This window comes from Taudactylus pleione, unplaced genomic scaffold (genome assembly GCF_031769625.1).
Source record: "Taudactylus pleione unplaced genomic scaffold, aTauple2 ptg001351l, whole genome shotgun sequence".
NCBI classification, from domain to species: Eukaryota; Metazoa; Chordata; class Amphibia; order Anura; family Myobatrachidae; genus Taudactylus; species Taudactylus pleione.
This window is the reverse complement of record NW_028285751.1, coordinates 711,772-730,000: the sequence shown is the minus strand read 5'-3', so window position 1 is coordinate 730,000 and position 18,229 is coordinate 711,772. Positions and strand designations below refer to the sequence as shown.

Genomic DNA, 18,229 nt, shown 5'->3' with positions numbered 1-18,229 from the left:
ACAGAATCAAGAAAGAGCTATCGATCTGTCAATCCTTTCCGTGTCCGGGCCGGGTGAGGTTTCCCGTGTTGAGTCAAATTAAGCAGCAGGCTCCACTCCTGCTGATGCCCTTCCGTCAATTCCTTTAAGTTTCAGCTTTGCAACCATACTCCCCCCGGAACCCAAAGACTTTGGTTTCCCGGAAGCTGCTCGGCGGGTCATGGGAATAACGCCGCCAGATCGCCGGTCGGCATCGTTTATGGTTGGAACTACGACGGTATCTAATCGTCTACAAACCTCTGACTTTCGTTCTTGATTAATGAAAACATTCTTGGCAAATGGTTTCGCTCTGGTTCGTTTAAATGCTTCGGGCCCCTGGGACACTGTCAAGAGCATCGGGTAGGTGCCGAGAGGCAGGAGCTGGGACAGGCGGTAGCTCGCCTCGCGGCGGACCGCCAGAGATCCAACTACGAGCTTTTTAACTGCAGCAACTTTAATATACGCTATTGGAGCTGGAAATATTTTTTATTTTAGAACTTGCAACAAGGATAAACAAACGACACATCAAGAACATAACACACTCAACCATCACCAAACCCAAGTGTTCAGACCTAAAACCACTTATTTACATATATACATCTGGAGAAGGACTCCTGTTCCAGCACAGGAAAAACCTTCAATAAATAAAGCTTTTAAAAGAGCACATGAGTCCATGATTCATAACATAAAGTCCCAACGAATCATCATATCACAAACAGAAAATGTAGTATTACTATACATCTCAAAAAACCACCCAACAACTGTTTGGAACAGTAACAGAGCTTTAGACATATGCAAACCATACCTTAAAACTAAGAGAAACTGAAAACCTACAGGAGTGTAAAGGAAAGTCCAAGATAAGACAGAACACCAAAGCAGAGTAGAGAAGAAGCCAATTTCCACCACCTCCTCACGGAGGCTTCAGATGGCGCCACAATCTGGACCACCTGACAGCATCCATTCAACCCTTCTCTAACCTCCTAATCTTCCACACCTCATGGAAAATGTCACCTACCACCACATCTAGGGGAAGGACTTTCTGTCTAATAGATACTTGACACTGTGCATTCCACATGAAGTACCTAACCACTACACTAACTAAAAAAGTTGTAGAGAAATCATAACCCTCATACCCCGTGAATGCCCCATAGGCCCAACCAGCGTAACAGACGGGAAAGGCACGGAATACCCAAGGCTCTGGACACTCTTATAAACCCCTACATTGAAAGGACACCGAAGCAAGAAATGGTCCATGGTCTCCTCCTCCCCTAGATATTCCTCACATGGGCAGCCACGATCATCGGCATTTCTGTACTTCAGATTTCCCCTCACATTGAGCCTCCCATGAAAGGAGACCCAAGCTATGTCCTTAAATTTCAGAGATATCCTCGGATCATTAACCCGAGACAATCCCTCCGAACAGACGGTGCCTGGGCCGTCTTTTAGAGACAGCGGTTCTCGAAAGTGAGCCTCCAGAACTTTCTTCTCCATCACCCTTCTAGAAGATGTTCTGAAATCCTCTGCTAACAAGCCCCAACGCCTTGTTTCTTTCAAGATCAGGGCCACGTAAGTCGGAAGATATCCATGCCTGACCCGAAGACTCTTTACCGCACCTCCCCCTATCCAAGCATTAAGGAACGGATCCACACAGACCTTAAAGCCACCTACCCACCGAGGAGGAGTCACCAACATGAGACTCTTCAGATGTAAATAAGGAAAGGTCGGGCTAAAGAATAGCATTGGATTGACCATTCCCAGGCCTCCTTCCCTCCTACGTCTGTAGGTTACGACCCGCTTCATTAAATTCAGCCTGTTCCCACAGAGGAGCTGGAAAAATAAAGCCTGAATCTTTGTCAACCTAGATTCTGGCAAAAGACATACACTGCCAACATACAGAAAAATAGGAATCAAGTAAGTCTTGATCAAATCAACCTTTTCCCTGAGAGAGAGCCTCCACCTCTTCCAGCTCTCAACCTTCGCAGTAGCCTCAACCAGCCTAAGATCCCAGTTTTTTGCGGCGTAATCACCAGGGCCAAATCTAATACCTAAAACTTTAATCTCCTGGCATGCCCGGGGGAGGCCATCTGGAAGGTCAAACTCCTGACCTTCCTCCCCCATCCAGAAAACTTCACTCTTGTCCTGATTAACCTTGGAGCCAGATGACACAGAATACTCCTGAATGATAGCCACCACATTGTCTGCCTCCCTGGGGGAAGACAAGACAACTGTGACATCATCCGCATAGGCCACCACTTTTAATGGACAACCCAGATCTAGGTGCACCCCTCCAACTGCGCCACCCTCAAGCCTCCTTACAAAAGAATCAATGGAGAACACGTATAGGAGGGGGCTTAGGGGACATCCCTGTCTGACACCCTAATCAACCGAAAAAGATGGAAGCTCTCGGCTTGCCTGTACAGAACTCTTAACCAATCCACCACCCTCACTGGGAGACCATACCGCTCTAGGAGAGCCCAAAGGTACTTATGATTGACCCTATCAAAAGCCTTAGCCTGATCCAAAGCCAGCAAATACTTTCCATCCCTATCAGCATGGCACCGCTCCAGAGCCTCCCGGATGCCAAGGACAGCACTAAAGGTGCTACGGCCTTTCACGGTAGAATTCTGAGATGAGGAAAGTAACAACTCGCAAAATTCCATCAGTCTATTGAATATGACCTTTGCCAGAGTCTTACGATCTGTATTGAGAAGTGCGATGGGGCGCCAATTCTCAATATGGGATGGATCTTTCCCCTTAGACAACAATATCAAAGCAGAGAGTCTCATGGAAGGAGGGAGCAACCCCTCAGCCAGGCATTCATTGAATACTTCCATGAGTCGAGGAGCCAAGATAGCCGAAAAAACTTTATAAAATTCGGAGGTCAAGCCATCCAGACCCGGCGATTTTTTGGAGGCTAGACTATCAATGGCCACCCTCACCTCTTCCACATTAACATCACTGCCCAGAGAATCAAGCTGGTCACCAAGGCTTACCAGTCCTGGAGTCTCCCTCAGAAAGGAGTCCATCATCTCACTGGAAAGTGGCTGCTCGGACAAAAGGCAGGAGTAGAAAGACTGCACAACCCCCAGAATGCCCCCCCGATCCTCACGGAGGACACCCTGAACATCATACAGTCCCCCCACCTCCTTAGCAACAACTGAGTTCCTACAATTCTGGAAAGGATCCAGTGAGTGGTACTTCCCGTAATCTCTCTCCAGGACCAAGGAATCATACCGGCTGTATTGTAACTCCTTCATCCTTGCTTTCACCCAGGAGATTTCCGCACCATCTACCTACCCAGAAATTAGGAAATCCAATTTCTTTCTCAAGGCCTGGTAGGTACGCTGATTTACCAAGTGCATAACGGTGGGTTTCGTTCTGATCGAAATGAATATGTACACATGTGACCAAAATGAGTGAGTACAAATGAAAACACTTTATTTACAAGTAACAAACAATTAACAAACAACGTACAAAAGTATACAGTTTACTCAACTTTTGTCTATGTACTCAGATGACACTGGTAATTCATCATCTTCAGCATAAGATGTACTTCATCTTATCTTCTTCTGGGGAGCCCTCGTTTCACAATGCCCAGGTAGTTAAATTTACATTGCAGGTATCTTTCTGCAGACTTAGATCCATGCATGAGCTAAAGGGTCCTTTGTGTACCTCCTGATTATATACCCTAGTCTGGGGTGTTGGCTTTCCGGATATTAAGCCCATATTAATTACATACAGTGCTAGGTATCAAGCACTCATTGGTCCAGCATAGCATTGACCAAACTTATCTCTCTTGCACATGCTCCGTAAGAACTAAGATATACTAGCAGACAAAGAAATACATTTAACAGGTTTGAATCAACCTGTTAAATGTCCTGTAACAGAAGCACCGTGATGGGGAACCAATGGGATCGCAACGAACCTCTCTATTGTGTAGTCTATTTCTGTAAGGGTATAAATATGTGTGTTCTGACCCCAGTCTTCATGCTGATGCTGTTGATGGAGGATTCTTGTTGATGCCGGGCTCTGATCCCAGAGCGCGTGCGTATGTATAACTGTATCTTGGGTCTGTCTGTAGCATTGTGGTTCTTCCAAAATTCCCATTTTAGCTGCAGAATTTCATCCATCTTTCGGTCTATCACCTCCATGGGGTCGCTGGTATCATTGGTGACATAGGTGCAACACTTCACTCCAAATTGGGTGGCCAAAGTTACGCAGTATCCTCCAGTGACAGCGGTTAAATAATTTAACACTAGCCTGTGTTGCACCAGTTCTTTCTTGTACGCTTGCAATTCCCTACCTGTATACCTGAAGGTGTCATCATACATCTCGGTGATATTATCTATCAATTTAGCAAGGTCCTGAATATATCTAAAATTTAATGTACCCCGAGCGATCCTGGTGGGATCCAGTGCTACTAAAACTTGAAAGCCAGTGGTCTCACTAATTAACTGTGTGGCTTTATGCACGTCATCAGGTATCATATTTATTTTGCCTCTGTGTTCATACTGCGTGTGAAGATATGGTGATGGTGTGTTTTTATGGATACCAAGCATTTCAACATGTGTGAGGGTCATAACCTCTGGGACTACTCTTCCCAGGTAACACAACAATTACGGTACTAAGATTGGTCAGACACTGCCCTGATTTGGCATAGTACTCCTCCTCTCGACTCCACTTCATTGATCACTATCAGCTCCCCTCTCCGTCCTCTGTCCTCCATCACAGAAACTGGATATCCCCAAACAGATCATCACGACATAAACTCTGGAAGAAAGAACTAGGATGACCACAGAAGACCACTCCATTGCTGGAAGCCTGATCTACACATTTCTTTAGCTCAGGTATTACTCATCAACTTACACATGCTTCTGGATGACCACACCTGTGAAATGAGTATCCATATACTCTAGGGATACTGTATCTGTATAAACCCTGTTAATAGCTACTGCTCTAGGTAGTGTCTCAGCCCCTGGGTTTAGACAGTTTCCCAAGTACTTGACCTTAGCCTGGCATGGCTGCAATTTGTCCTTAGCAACCTTGTGTCCTGTGTGTGAGAGATGAAGCACAACAGTTTAGTATCATTTAAACATGGTATAAATGAAACAGGGCATAACAATCACAGATCCATTGGCAGGTTGAAAAGATTGTAAACAGTCATGTAAGGCATGGGAGAAGATACTGGGGTTGTCTATGAACCCATGGGACACTCGTGTCCATGTGTAGTGTACACCTCCCCCTAGGTGAGAAAAGAAAAATACTGACAGTCAGGGTGTTAGGGCACAGGGAAGAAAGCAGAACAGAGATTGGGTATCAGTTACATCAATTAACATTACCGGTTTGTTGAATTTGTAAATAAACCTTTTAATACATTCCTGCCTATAAACCTCTAAGACAAAACCTGCCTATACCTTCTAAAACCACAAGATGTCGCTAATTAGCGCTGTGTTTGATTATACCATTAATGAAATACTGAGACAGTTGAATAGCGGTCCAACGCGCTAAAGATTATTATTCAGGTAAAAGTACAGATGTTACAACACTATGATCTAATAATGAGCGCAAATAAATTGTACAAACATTAGGTCATAAGGTACAGTTAATATACATGAAATGGTTATTAAAGATCAAAATACAATGAGCAATATGAGACAGAGAGAGAGAAACAGAGAACAGAGAGAGACACATTAAAATACAATGAGAGATATATCAATGTCTGCTGAGAGCACATGTTCAAGATGGCTGGTGATGGTGTGTGTGGGGGGGTTGGGAATGCTTCCTGCCCTATTGTCCAAACCGCATGGTCTACAAACAAACTCCATTATGAAGCTACCTGCCCTATTGTCCAAACCGCATGGTCTACAAACAAACTCCATTATGAAACTACCTCATTGAAATCTCCCATAATGCCATAGTTAATTAAATATGCAAGCTGAATATCATATGCCAACACATCAGGCAAACACTGCACCATTTAATATTCCAACATGTACAACACAAGCTGATTCCAATATACAACAATACCATCCTACACCAGACCTCATCCAGTACCCACTAGACCGTGGGGAGGGGGAAGGGCTGAAGCACATGCTCTTCCTTTGTTTGCAAGCCTCATGATCCCTAGGCAAACTCCAATTTGAAAACTCACATTAAGTTGTAACTCTGTAAATCATACATCCATCAATGATCACAATTATAATAAAGACAATATACCTAACTGACCCATACAACACCATAACTGGGTAGAATTATAATTTCCTTTGTTCACCCCACATGGAAGTAGCCATCTCTAATAAACTGCAGACAATATACCTATCTGACCCACACGGCAATTACTTATGACCATTCAAAGCTGTTATTAATTCAACTTCCATAATATATAACTGATCCCACCCTATGATTACATTCATGAGTATACAACACATACCAAGCCTATCTCTCCCAAGCAGAGATATTGTTCAAGCACATGGGAAGGCCCTAACACAGAGCACATGGGAAGGCCATAACACAGAGCACATGGGAAGGCTCTAACACAGAGCACATGGGAAGGCCCTAACACAGCACATGGGAAGGCCCTAACACAGAGCACATGGGAAGGCCCTAACACAGCTCACCAGAGAATCTCAATCAGCCAGCATCAATCATTTACAAATATTACAAAAACTCCATAATCAATCCCTTTCCTGCATGCTGATAACAGACTATTGTACCCTACAGTGTAGATGAAAAGTACAGATTAAATAACATTATATCATCCACTGTATGCTAACACAGACTCATGAATATCCTCAGAAAACTACAAACCATGCTAAGCTAATAACAGATTAACCCAAAAATAGCTACAGACACCCAAATAGGCTAAATATTGCACAATTTATACTTAGCTATAACCCAGGGGAACTGAGACCCATTTTCCGTTGTCTTGTGAGAGAGGGAATCTCTCTCTCTTCCAAAAATCTGCAAGTGTGTCTGCTGGCTGTGTGTTCTCAGAATGTGCATGCTATGTTCCCGCCCCCTTTCACCTGTGAGGTCATCAGAAGGGGAGTATCCTTTTGGTTTCCGGAAACTACTGCTAATTAGATTCTAGTCCCAGTTAGCTATCTCTATTGATTAGACTGGAATAACCTAACCAGTCCTTTGGACCAAAATGTAAACAAGCCTACACAATGTCATTGTCTTTTGGTAAGGGTTAGAAATCTGTTACAGGGCATTTATTGGACAATTTCAAATGGATACAAAAGGTCTCCAACCTCCCTTTGCATCCCCCACATGCAAATCTAAGCTGCTATGACTTACAACATTTCAAATAGTTATTCTCTCTAACATTCATATTTCATAGCCGCATGTTCTGATCTTCATATTGATGTCACCGGAACGCCAATTATCCGGTTTCGACAGGTTTTTCCCTAGTATTTCCCATCAACCTGTCTATCTGCAGACCACAAGTATGACCCGACTCCTAGCGTTGGCTCCCACTCTCCAATAAAGCATTAATGTCCACAATTGGAGCTGGTGCCTTGTTGGAGGTTTCCTGTATTCTGTGTATATCCCCTATGAGGGTATACAGGTACTGTCTGGTTTGGGAGTCCTACATTCATCACTTTGCAGTACTTACTTAGGTGTCCCACTTGGTTGCAGTTAAAACATTTTTGTGAGCGGGGTGGATGAAAGGATTGTTGTGGGGATTGAGCAGGAGGGAAAGGTGGTGGGTATGGGTAAGGATATTGAGGGAAAGGATATTGTGGAAGATATGGGGTTTGTGGGTAGTATGGGACCTGTGGCTGTGTTGGATAAGTGGGGTAGGGCTGTGTTTGTAGTGTTGTGGGATTAGTGAGGACGTGTAACTGTTTAGGTGTAGATGTGGGTGCAGGTGTGTCTGCTGGCTGTAATGTTACCGTCATTCCTTCTAGAGCTTGAATACTGACAGCCATTAGTTTCTCGCTCTCCGTATAATTTCTTTGCGCTAAATTGTACTTAGATCACAGCATGTAACTATCTGTACTTTGCTTGAATAATACTTTGTGCTTTGGAAATACATGTTCAAGGTCTGAAGTCTTTATTTTACTGTATGACTGCGTACGCAAATAGCGTAAATTTTAGAAGGTATAGGCAGGTTTTTAAAAGGTTTAGGCAGGAACGTATAGAGGTTTAAATTGAGTATCCTTAGTTGGGGGCTCGTAGAGTGAGGTCACTTACCTATTCACACGATATACATACGGTTATCGATATCTCACCAAAGGGTGGATAGTGGCCACACGCAGTTTACCTGCAACCACTCGATGCTGAGAAATCGCTACCCGTTATCGTGTGAGTCAGGGTATGCTGACTAGAATCCAGGGACAAGAAAGGAAAAAGTTTGTCTTCCTTTGTTGATAGAATTTCACACTAAAAAAGGGGTGCCGCAGTATTGTGTACGCAGCTGAGTCGCATTTTTGCGCGCGCAGTAGAGACGCACTTTTGCGTACGCAGCTAAGGGTAAGTCATACGGTTGTGTAGTAGTCGCATTATTGTGTATGCGACTAGTCGCACAATAGCGTATACGTACTTCCGGTTGTGCTGCCACGTGTTTAAACAAAGCCGTTGAGTTTCCATTATCAATTGTTGCCAATAACTGGGTTAACATGTATTTTTCTACGCAGGAAAAAGTGTGTAACTGTGAGTACTTGTTTAAGGTGTAACACGGGTCCTAAATGTTAAGGGTATTGTATGATCCTTAAGGGAAAGGTGCAGGAGTTAGCTACTACCGAGCAGCTAAGCTACCGTTCTGTACCCATCAGCAGGTGTACATGTTGTCTTTGTTGTAGGGACCGGCTCTCAGTGTGATTGCAGTGTTTAGTAATTAGGTTGGGTTACTGGAGCATTGTAATTGAGCCACACTGGAAACTTGTGATTGTAAACTGAGAGACAATAGGTGAGTGGGAGCATCTAGAAATTTCTTTCATAGGTGAGTGGGAGCATCTAGAAATAACTTCCATAGGTGAGTGGGAGCATCTAGAAATAACTTCCATAGGTAAGTGAGAGTATCTAGACTGTCTTTCACTAGTTTAAATCTTTATTGAAAAACTTAGGGTTCTCCCAGGATGGGGGCCAAGCAAACGGTAGAGATGTTAAATGATTTGCTGCTGTTGGAAGCGCCACTTGGGTCGGCAAGACATATTATGCATATTAAGTACGGTGCCAATGCAACCAGGTATTGTGATTTATGGTTTAATATGATGAGGAAGAGTGTTAGGCCGTTTCCTAGAATTGGTAATTTTGATATGGAGATATTGAATAATGTCCGAGCTCACATCTGTTTGGTGCGTTCTCAAGTGAAAAAGGTAAAATATTACGAATGTTTAAAACTGTGGCAGCATGAAGTGGATGCATAGTTTAAAAATGTGCAAGCGACGCAAACTAGCGTTGCGAACGCATTGCCAGAAAGTACACCCGCAGCGCTAAATTGCAATGCGTGTGAGCTGCGAAATAGCGTGCACGTGCAGCAAGGTAGCGTTGCGGAAGGTATTGCCAGTAGTTCATGCGCACCACCACCACCTTATGTGGATGGGGGTGCAGGTACAGTTATTGAAAAAACCCATAAAAATGTAACAAGTAATTTGTACCCTCTCTTAAGTAACCATAAGGAAAATGTTTATGATGTGGATAATGAGCCTATTGTCATGTCTGCCATTTCAAACCTCCAGCCAGGTAATAAGGTCAAAAGTAGCAATGCGGCCGGTCTGCATCCCATCCGGACAATAACTGTTCCGAATGGGAATGCGGATGCAAACGGAGTAGTGCCCACAAGGGAAGTAGTAATGCATTGTCCTTGGAGAAGAGCAGAGCTAAATTCCATCATGAATGATTTCCCCGATCCCAAAAAGGAACTGGCCAAAAGTCAAAGATTTTTGAGAAATTTGGGTAGTTCTCACGAGCCAACCAATAAAGATTGGCGAGTGGTGTTAAGGGCCTGTCTACCACGCAATATCGACGTGACAAAATTTATCACGGATTGTGTATTGGATGGTGACGTTCCCTTAACAGACCAAGTAAACAAAGGTAACATTTCCCATATTATAACACAATTGGGTGTATATTTTCCAGTAGTAGTTAACTGGAACAAAATTTTTACTATAAAACAAAAAGAGAGAAAGAGAGAAAAGACTATTGCGACCAGGCTCTGCAGGCTATCACCCAGTACACTTGGTTAGAAGATATTAAAGATAGCACTCACCACAGGGGAATGATTGTCACTATACTCATGGATGGCCTTAAAGAAGACCTAAAGACCCGGGTCCAGACCTCACAGCCTGGCTGGAGGGGAGTCACAATAGATACCCTCATAGAATCCGCCATTGAACATGACAAAAACATCTTTAAAAAGAGAGACCCAGAGCGAGAAACTAATGGCTGTCAGTATTCAAGCTCTAGAAGGAATGACGGTAACATCACAGCCAGCAGACACACCTGCACCTACACCTGAAGAGTTACACGTCCTCACTAATCCCACAACACTACAAACACAGCCCTACCCCACTTATCCAACACAGCCACAGGTCCCATACTACCCACAAACCCCATATCTTCCACAATATCCTTTCCCTCAATATCCTTACTCATACCCACCACCTTTCCCTCCTGCTCAATGCCCACAACAATCCTTTCATCCACCCCGCTCACAAAAATATTTTAACTGCAACCAAGTGGGACACCTAAGTACTGCAAAGTGAAGAATGTAGGACTCCCAAACCAGACAGTACCTGTATACCCTCATAGGGGATATAAACAGAATACAGGAAACCTCCAACAAGGCACCAGCTCCAATTGTGGACATTAATGCTTCATTGGAGAGTGGGAGCCAATGCTAGGAGTCGGGTCTTACTTGTGGTCTGCAGATAGACAGGTTGACAGGAAATACTAGGGAAAAACTGGTAATGTTAATTGATGTAACTGATACCCAATCTCTGTTCTGCTTTCTTCCCTGTGCCCTAACACCCTGACTGTCAGTATTTTTCTTTTCTCACCTAGGGGGAGGTGTACACTACACATGGACACGAGTGTCCCATGGGTTCATAGACAACCCCAGTATCTTCTCCCATGCCTTACATGACTGTTTACAATCTTTTCAACCTGCCAATGGATCTGTGATTGTTATGCCCTGTTTCATTTATACCATGTTTAAATGATACTAAACTGTTGTGCTTCATCTCTCACACACAGGACACAAGGTTGCTAAGGACAAATTGCAGCCATGCCAGGCTAAGGTCAAGTACTTGGGAAACTGTCTAAACCCAGGGGCTGAGACACTACCTAGAGCAGTAGCTATTAATAACAGGGTTTATACAGATACGGTATCCCTAGAGTATAGGGATACTCATTTCGCAGGTGTGGTCATCCAGAAGCATGTGTAAGTTGAGTAATACCTGAGCTAAAGAAATGTGTAGATCAGTGCTTCCAGCAATGGAGTGGTCTTCTGTGGTCATCCTAGTTCTTTCTTCCAGAGTTTATGTCGTGATGATCTGTTTGGGGATATCCAGTTTCTGTGATGGAGGACGGAGAGGGGAGCTGATAGTGATCAATGAAGTGGAGTCGAGAGGAGGAGTACTATGCCAAATCAGGGCAGTGTCTGACCAATCTTAGTACCGTAATTGTTGTGTTACCTGGGAAGAGTAGTCCCAGAGGTTATGACCCTCACATATGTTGAAATGCTTGGTATCCATAAAAACACACCATCACCATATCTTCACACGCAGTATGAACACAGAGGCAAAATAAATATGATACCTGATGACGTGCATAAAGCCACACAGTTAATTAGTGAGACCACTGGCTTTCAAGTTTTAGTAGCACTGGATCCCACCAGGATCGCCCAGGGTACATTAAATTTTAGATATATTCCGGACCTTGCTAAATTGACAGATAATATCACCGAGATGTATGATGACACCTTCAGGTATACAGGTAGGGAATTGCAAGTGTACAAGAAAGAACTGGTGCAACACAGGCTAGTGTTAAATTATTTAACCGCTGTCACTGGAGGATACTGCGTAACTTTGGCCACCCAATTTGGAGTGAAGTGTTGCACCTATGTCACCAATGATACCAGCGACCCCAAGGAGGTGATAGACCCGAAAGATGGATGAAATTCTGCAGCTAAAATGGGAATTTTGGAAGAACCACAATGCTTCAGTGGCTGAAATAGGAGAAGGTAGAGGAATGGGTGTCATGGTTGAACCCCGTGAAGTGGTTCTCAGGTCTAGGGGAGTGGGTCCAGGAAATGATCACAAGCATAGGTAAACTCCTGATCCTCATACTGGTTGTCATCATAGTAATTGGCATATGTGTCTGGTGTGTTCCTACTGTGGTGTAGTGTGGAAAATGTAAAGATAAGATAAAACGAAAGAACGAAATTATGATGGTGGTCAGTAATGACAATATGAATACTGAGGTAACTATAGAACTGCATTACAACCCTGAACTAGGTAATACCATCTTATAATGTATTATATTTAGACGTGCACAAAATGTATTATTAGAAATGTTATTTTAAAAAACACCAAATAATGCAAGTACCTACTCCCCCTCAAGACTGCCTTTATAGGATTGATGCATCCCCACTTCATTCTCATGATCTTCCAAGATCCGTGGTGTGCGTATAATGGTAGTTTTATATCACCTCCCAGAGACACATTATTGATGGATTAAGAATCATCTTGTGCCATCCCATATTAACATTAAATAATATATATAAATGTAAGCCTAAATTAAATTTTAAAATCAGAGTGTGATAGCATGTTGTTCACTATCAAAGGGTGGACTGTCGAAGCTGGATAATTGGCTGAGACAAGATCAGCTTATAATTAGATTGAAATGACGCCATCTTGCGAATGGCCGCAAGACATCATCTTGAAAATGCGATCTGCAAGACGCCACTTTGCGAATGGCCGCCCAGCACCATTTTAGCTAAACTCACACTTAAGTACATATGGCGATGCTATTATAAGCATCAGGCGATCGCATATTTTACCATACCCCATACACACATTAATACACAGTTGCGCTGTAACATGTCGCAGATTAGTGAATGCATAATACCCCGCATTCGAATGCTGTTAATTAGCTTTGTGCATACGCATCTGCCCCAAGTTAACTAGCGTCTTTTCCCAAACCCCTAATACTTACACAATGCATACTCATATAAAAGGTTCCATAGCTTTAAAGTGTAAGATTCAAGTTTTATTCATTTATTACAAATGCTGTGAAATAAAGGCTATTTGGTATCTAAGGTTTAATACATTATAAGTAAGCCATGTTTGGTGTTATACAGATCTGCACTTTCTCAACAGCTTCCCTGTACCATCGGTGTGAAGATCGCAACATGCATTCTCAACTTATGGACCGTAGAAAGTTAAAGCACCGAAATGTACTTTGTAAAACCAACAGCCTAGGTTTGCATGAGGTGGAAAACGGAGATAACCAGCTGTCGGAGGCTGGTCTGTGTCCATTTGAATAAACCTGTTAAATATCCTGTAACAGAAGCACCATGATGGGGAACCAATGGGATCGCAACGAACCTCTCTATTGTATAGTCTATTTCTGTAAGGGTATAAATATGTGTGTTCTAACCCATCTTCAGTCTTCATGCTGTTGATGGAGGTTTCTTGTAGATGCCGGAATCTGGTCCCAGAGCGCGTGCGTATGTATAACTGTATCTTGGGTCTGTATAATTTCTTTGCGCTAAATTGTACTTAGATCACAGCGTGTAACTATCTGTACTTTGCTTGAATAATACTTTGTGCTTTGGAAACACATGTTCAAGGTCTTATTTTACTGTATGACTGCGTACGCAAATAGCGTCAATTTTAGAAGGTATAGGCAGGTTTTTAGAAGGTATAGGCAGGAGCGTATAGAGGTTTAAATTCAGTATCCTTACTCTTTTCAAACCTCAAAGAGGCCTAGCAAAGGTATATGTATGTTACAACTTATATGCCTATGTAGAAATTAACTATTTAACACACTGGTTACATTCCACCCTGATTTCTACATCAAATATAAGGAACATGATCCCCTTTGCACAATCTAAACCTCCATTGTACTTTCACTACTTGTACTAACAAACAATGTAACAACATATAATATGACAAAGTTAATACTATGATTACTTATAACAAGTAATATAAAATCACTAAAGCAACATTTCCATTCAGGACTTGACCACTCTGGCTGTATTGCAGAATCTGTCAATAAGCATCACTGAACTCTTGTTTCATTTCTAACTCTCTACATTATATATATATAACAAGGGGTTAAAATTTCTGATACTCAAAGCCCCACACTTTTGCATCCTGATAGGAATAAATTTAAGAGAAAATCTAACTTTTACCCCCTTAATCATAAGAGCTCACATATTCAGCTGCTCTACAAAAACACATTGAAAGAGTTTCAGAGATTATGTAATGATAACCCCAAGAAAGATCTGGAGAAGAGAAATCTGTCCTATAGAGAGAGAATGGCTCTTAAAAATCTTCAGGATGACGATTCCATCATTATTAAATCTGCTGATAAAGGCGGTGGAGTCGTCATCCTGAATAAAGAAGATTACGCTAAGGAAGCATTGAGATAACTTCAGGATGCATCGTTCTATCAGATATTAGGAAGTGATCCAGCATCGTTATATCAGAAGGAACTGAGGACACTGTTAGAGAATGCACGAGATAGGAATGTCATCAACAAAGATGAATTTCACTTTTTATTCGTTTGTCACCCTGTCACACCGGTGTTTTATTATTTACCTAAAATTCACAAATCTTTAGTTGCACCACCAGGGCATCCTATTATTTCTGGTATTGCTTCTCTCACTTCTAATTTATCTGCTTTTGTTGATTACTTTTTACAGGGTCACACTGTTGCTCAGAGGTCACATTTCCGGGACACTACCGATTTGATAGAGAAACTAAAGAATATCACATGGCAATCTAGCTATGTTTTTTTGATGCTAGATGTTCAGGCGCTTTATACTAATATTCCTCATGAAGCAGGGATATGCGGTAAAAAGGATACTGGATAATGATATAAATACCTCTGAGCAATAGCGTGATTTTTTGGTGAACTGCATTCGATTTATTTTGACACGGAATAATTTTATTTTTGACTCCACCCACTATTTACAGATTCACGGAACGGCCATGGGCACCAGATTCGCTCCGAGCTTCGCTAACATTTATATGGGCGAATTTGAAGACATTTACATTTGGGATGGACCAGCCGGAGCGAGTCTGGTGTTCTATGGCTGTTACATAGATGACCTTTTGTTAATTTGGGATGGGGATGATATTCTGTTGTGCACTTCACTAATTTTTTGAACACTAATACGTCACACTTTCAGTTGCTGATGACAAAATCATCTCGACTCTCTACACTAAAAGTGTTGACTGCTGTTCATATTTACATTATAATAGTGGTCATCACCGCCCGTGGGTCCAAAATATTCCAAAAAGCCAAATGGGTAGGATCAGGCGAAACTGCACCAGAGATGTGGATTTTGAAATACATGCAAATAAACTGAGGGATAATTTTTTAGATAGAGGGTACCCCCTTGTACTGATAGAGGGAGCTAAAAGTTATGTCGAAACGGCTCATAAAAATAAATCCATACAAAATACAGATCTAGATATAGAGAATAATCTGATTGAATCTAGTGAGATAATAAAAAAAGAAAAAACAACTGAATGGGCCAATGGATCTAGGGATACTAAAACTGGTATAAAAAAAGATACTTCACTATTATTTATTTGCCAATTTAATAACGAATCCAGACGGATTAGTTCCATAATTAGTAGGAACTATAAGATCTTACATTACGACCCAATACTTTCTAATTTTATTGCAGCTAAGCCGAGTATTATTTTTAAAAAGAACAGAAATCTGAAAAGCTTTTTGGCTCCTAGTACTTATTATAGTAATAAGATAACATCTGGAAAAATCGATACTTGGATTCCCCAAAAACCTCAAGGTTGCTACACTTGCAATCATACGAGATGCCTAACATGTAAATATGTTGCCAACAAAAGTAAACATGTAATATCATCGGTTAAGACAGGAGCCAATTTTGAAATAAATTCTTTTATTAGCTGTGAGTCGACTTATGTTGTGTATGTACTAAACTGTAACTATCCGATGCAGTACGTGGGTCGTACCACACGTACTCTGAAGGAACGGTTCCGCGAGCACAGACTTAGTATCATTAAAGGTAAGGAGACACATAGTGTCTCTCGACATTTCTCAGAGGTACATCATAATAATCCCGACTGTCTTAGAGTCATGGGGGTGGAGACCATAAAGAAAACTGTAAGAGGAGGTGATAGATTTAAACTTCTCTATGAAGCGGAATCTAAATGGATCTTCAGACTTCAATCACTATCTCCAGATGGCTTAAATGAATCATTGGAGTTCTGTGACTAATTCCTCTGTTGGGTATGGGGGATTAGCTGGTACTGGTCCATATGTACTATGAGGTCAGTGGACCGGTTACTAGGGGAGGAAAATCCTTCTTTCTCCCTCCACCTTCAAGAGATTCTTGGACCCATCTCTATTTGTATGTATATATATGTGTATAAGTATGTGTATATATATATATATATATATATATATATATATGTACATCTACCCCTTATTGGTTTACTGATAATGTCAATTAATATAGATGTATCATGTATGGCTCGCTCTTTCCTTTATCCCTAGTTTGTAGTGGGTCATGTGCATTATCTTGTACTTTGTTCGCTCACTCATACGCCCGAGTTGATCTGGGCTATTAGTATATGGCCAGTATAGTCCTTTTTTTTTAAATTCTAGCCACATTGTTTAATATAGGGTGTCTGTACTGATCAACCAATTCTATCAGGATTAATATTGATATTTGACTAATTGGTTTTGTGTGTTTCATCTACTATTATAGTATCACTATTATTATTATTAGTATCATTATTATTTATTATTATCATCATTATTATTATTATCATTAGATTATATTAATATGTCTGAGATTATTATAACTACACCATTTAATATCATTATTAGTATATGTATGTATGTGCGCACATGGGTATGCATGTATGTGTATATATATGTATATGCATGTGCTTATTGTGCATATATGTATGTGTGTATATGCATGTGCGCTCTTATGGTGTGTGTAGTATTTATTTATTATTTTTTAGTTCATGTCCATATTTAGTATTTTCATTATGTTAGAGACATGCTGGAACTTAGAAGGTTATCGGTTGGTAAATGGAGATCATCGATGGTTCAGATATATGTTTTGTGTACATGTAGATAGGCTAGTTCACCTTCTCTCTCTGTTTTCCATCAACTCTTGTGGACTTTTCACGATATCGCTAAGTAGCTAACATTGCATAGGCGATGTTTTAATTAATCACTAATAGTAATGTTTTAATTATGGTATATATCCTCCGATGGTCTATATTACTCTGTCATGTTTATGGTTGGGACATTAGGATAGACAGCTAAACAGATGTTGACATATGTGGGCTGTAGTATGTGTGCTTATATATGCACACACATGTGCTATACACACGCAGTTATATACGTATATTATGTTCATTTATTATTAATTGATTCTAGTTGTTTCTATTAATTTATTGATTTTTTATATTTAAGACGTTTTTTTCTATATTACAATAAATAATAAGATTATATTGATACACATTGGATATGGATACACATTTTTTTTGGAACCGATTACTAAGGGTTAAGGAGAGTTGGATAGTTAGTGATAATTATCTAATTACCCAATGGTTTCCATCCTAATATACTATATATATCATTCAACCATGAAGGGGAGCATTACAGCTTGAAAAAGGCTACAGTAGTAGCCGAAACGCGTTGCTGCTCTCCACACAAGCCACTGACGCTATTCCCCATTTGGAACCAGGTGCTGCTACATTGAGAACCAGCTTGTAACACTTCCTGTGAGCTTTGGATTTATCGTTAGACCACTGCCCAACCAGGTGGATCTCCCTGGTCGCAGTATTCTCTGGCATCCCATGCTGAGCAGTGGTTGAGACTGAGACGGATTGTTCTGCCCGCAGCATCCTCCGGTGTCCACTCCAGACGCGGATCTGAGTCACGTGACTGCTGACGGAGGTTCCGGCGGCTGTCAGCACAAAGACGGGCACTGACGCCGACCACGAGAGAACAAGCGGGTTGTAGA

At 41.5% G+C, this 18,229-nt stretch overlaps 1 pseudogene; it reads right to left on the bottom strand.

Annotated features, from left to right (window-relative positions):
- LOC148443020 (18S ribosomal RNA) overlaps window positions 1-155 on the bottom strand; it is a pseudogene marked incomplete at both ends in the record, with an annotated part of 690 nt that extends 535 nt beyond the window's left edge.
- Window positions 156-18,229: the final 18,074 nt, after the last annotated feature.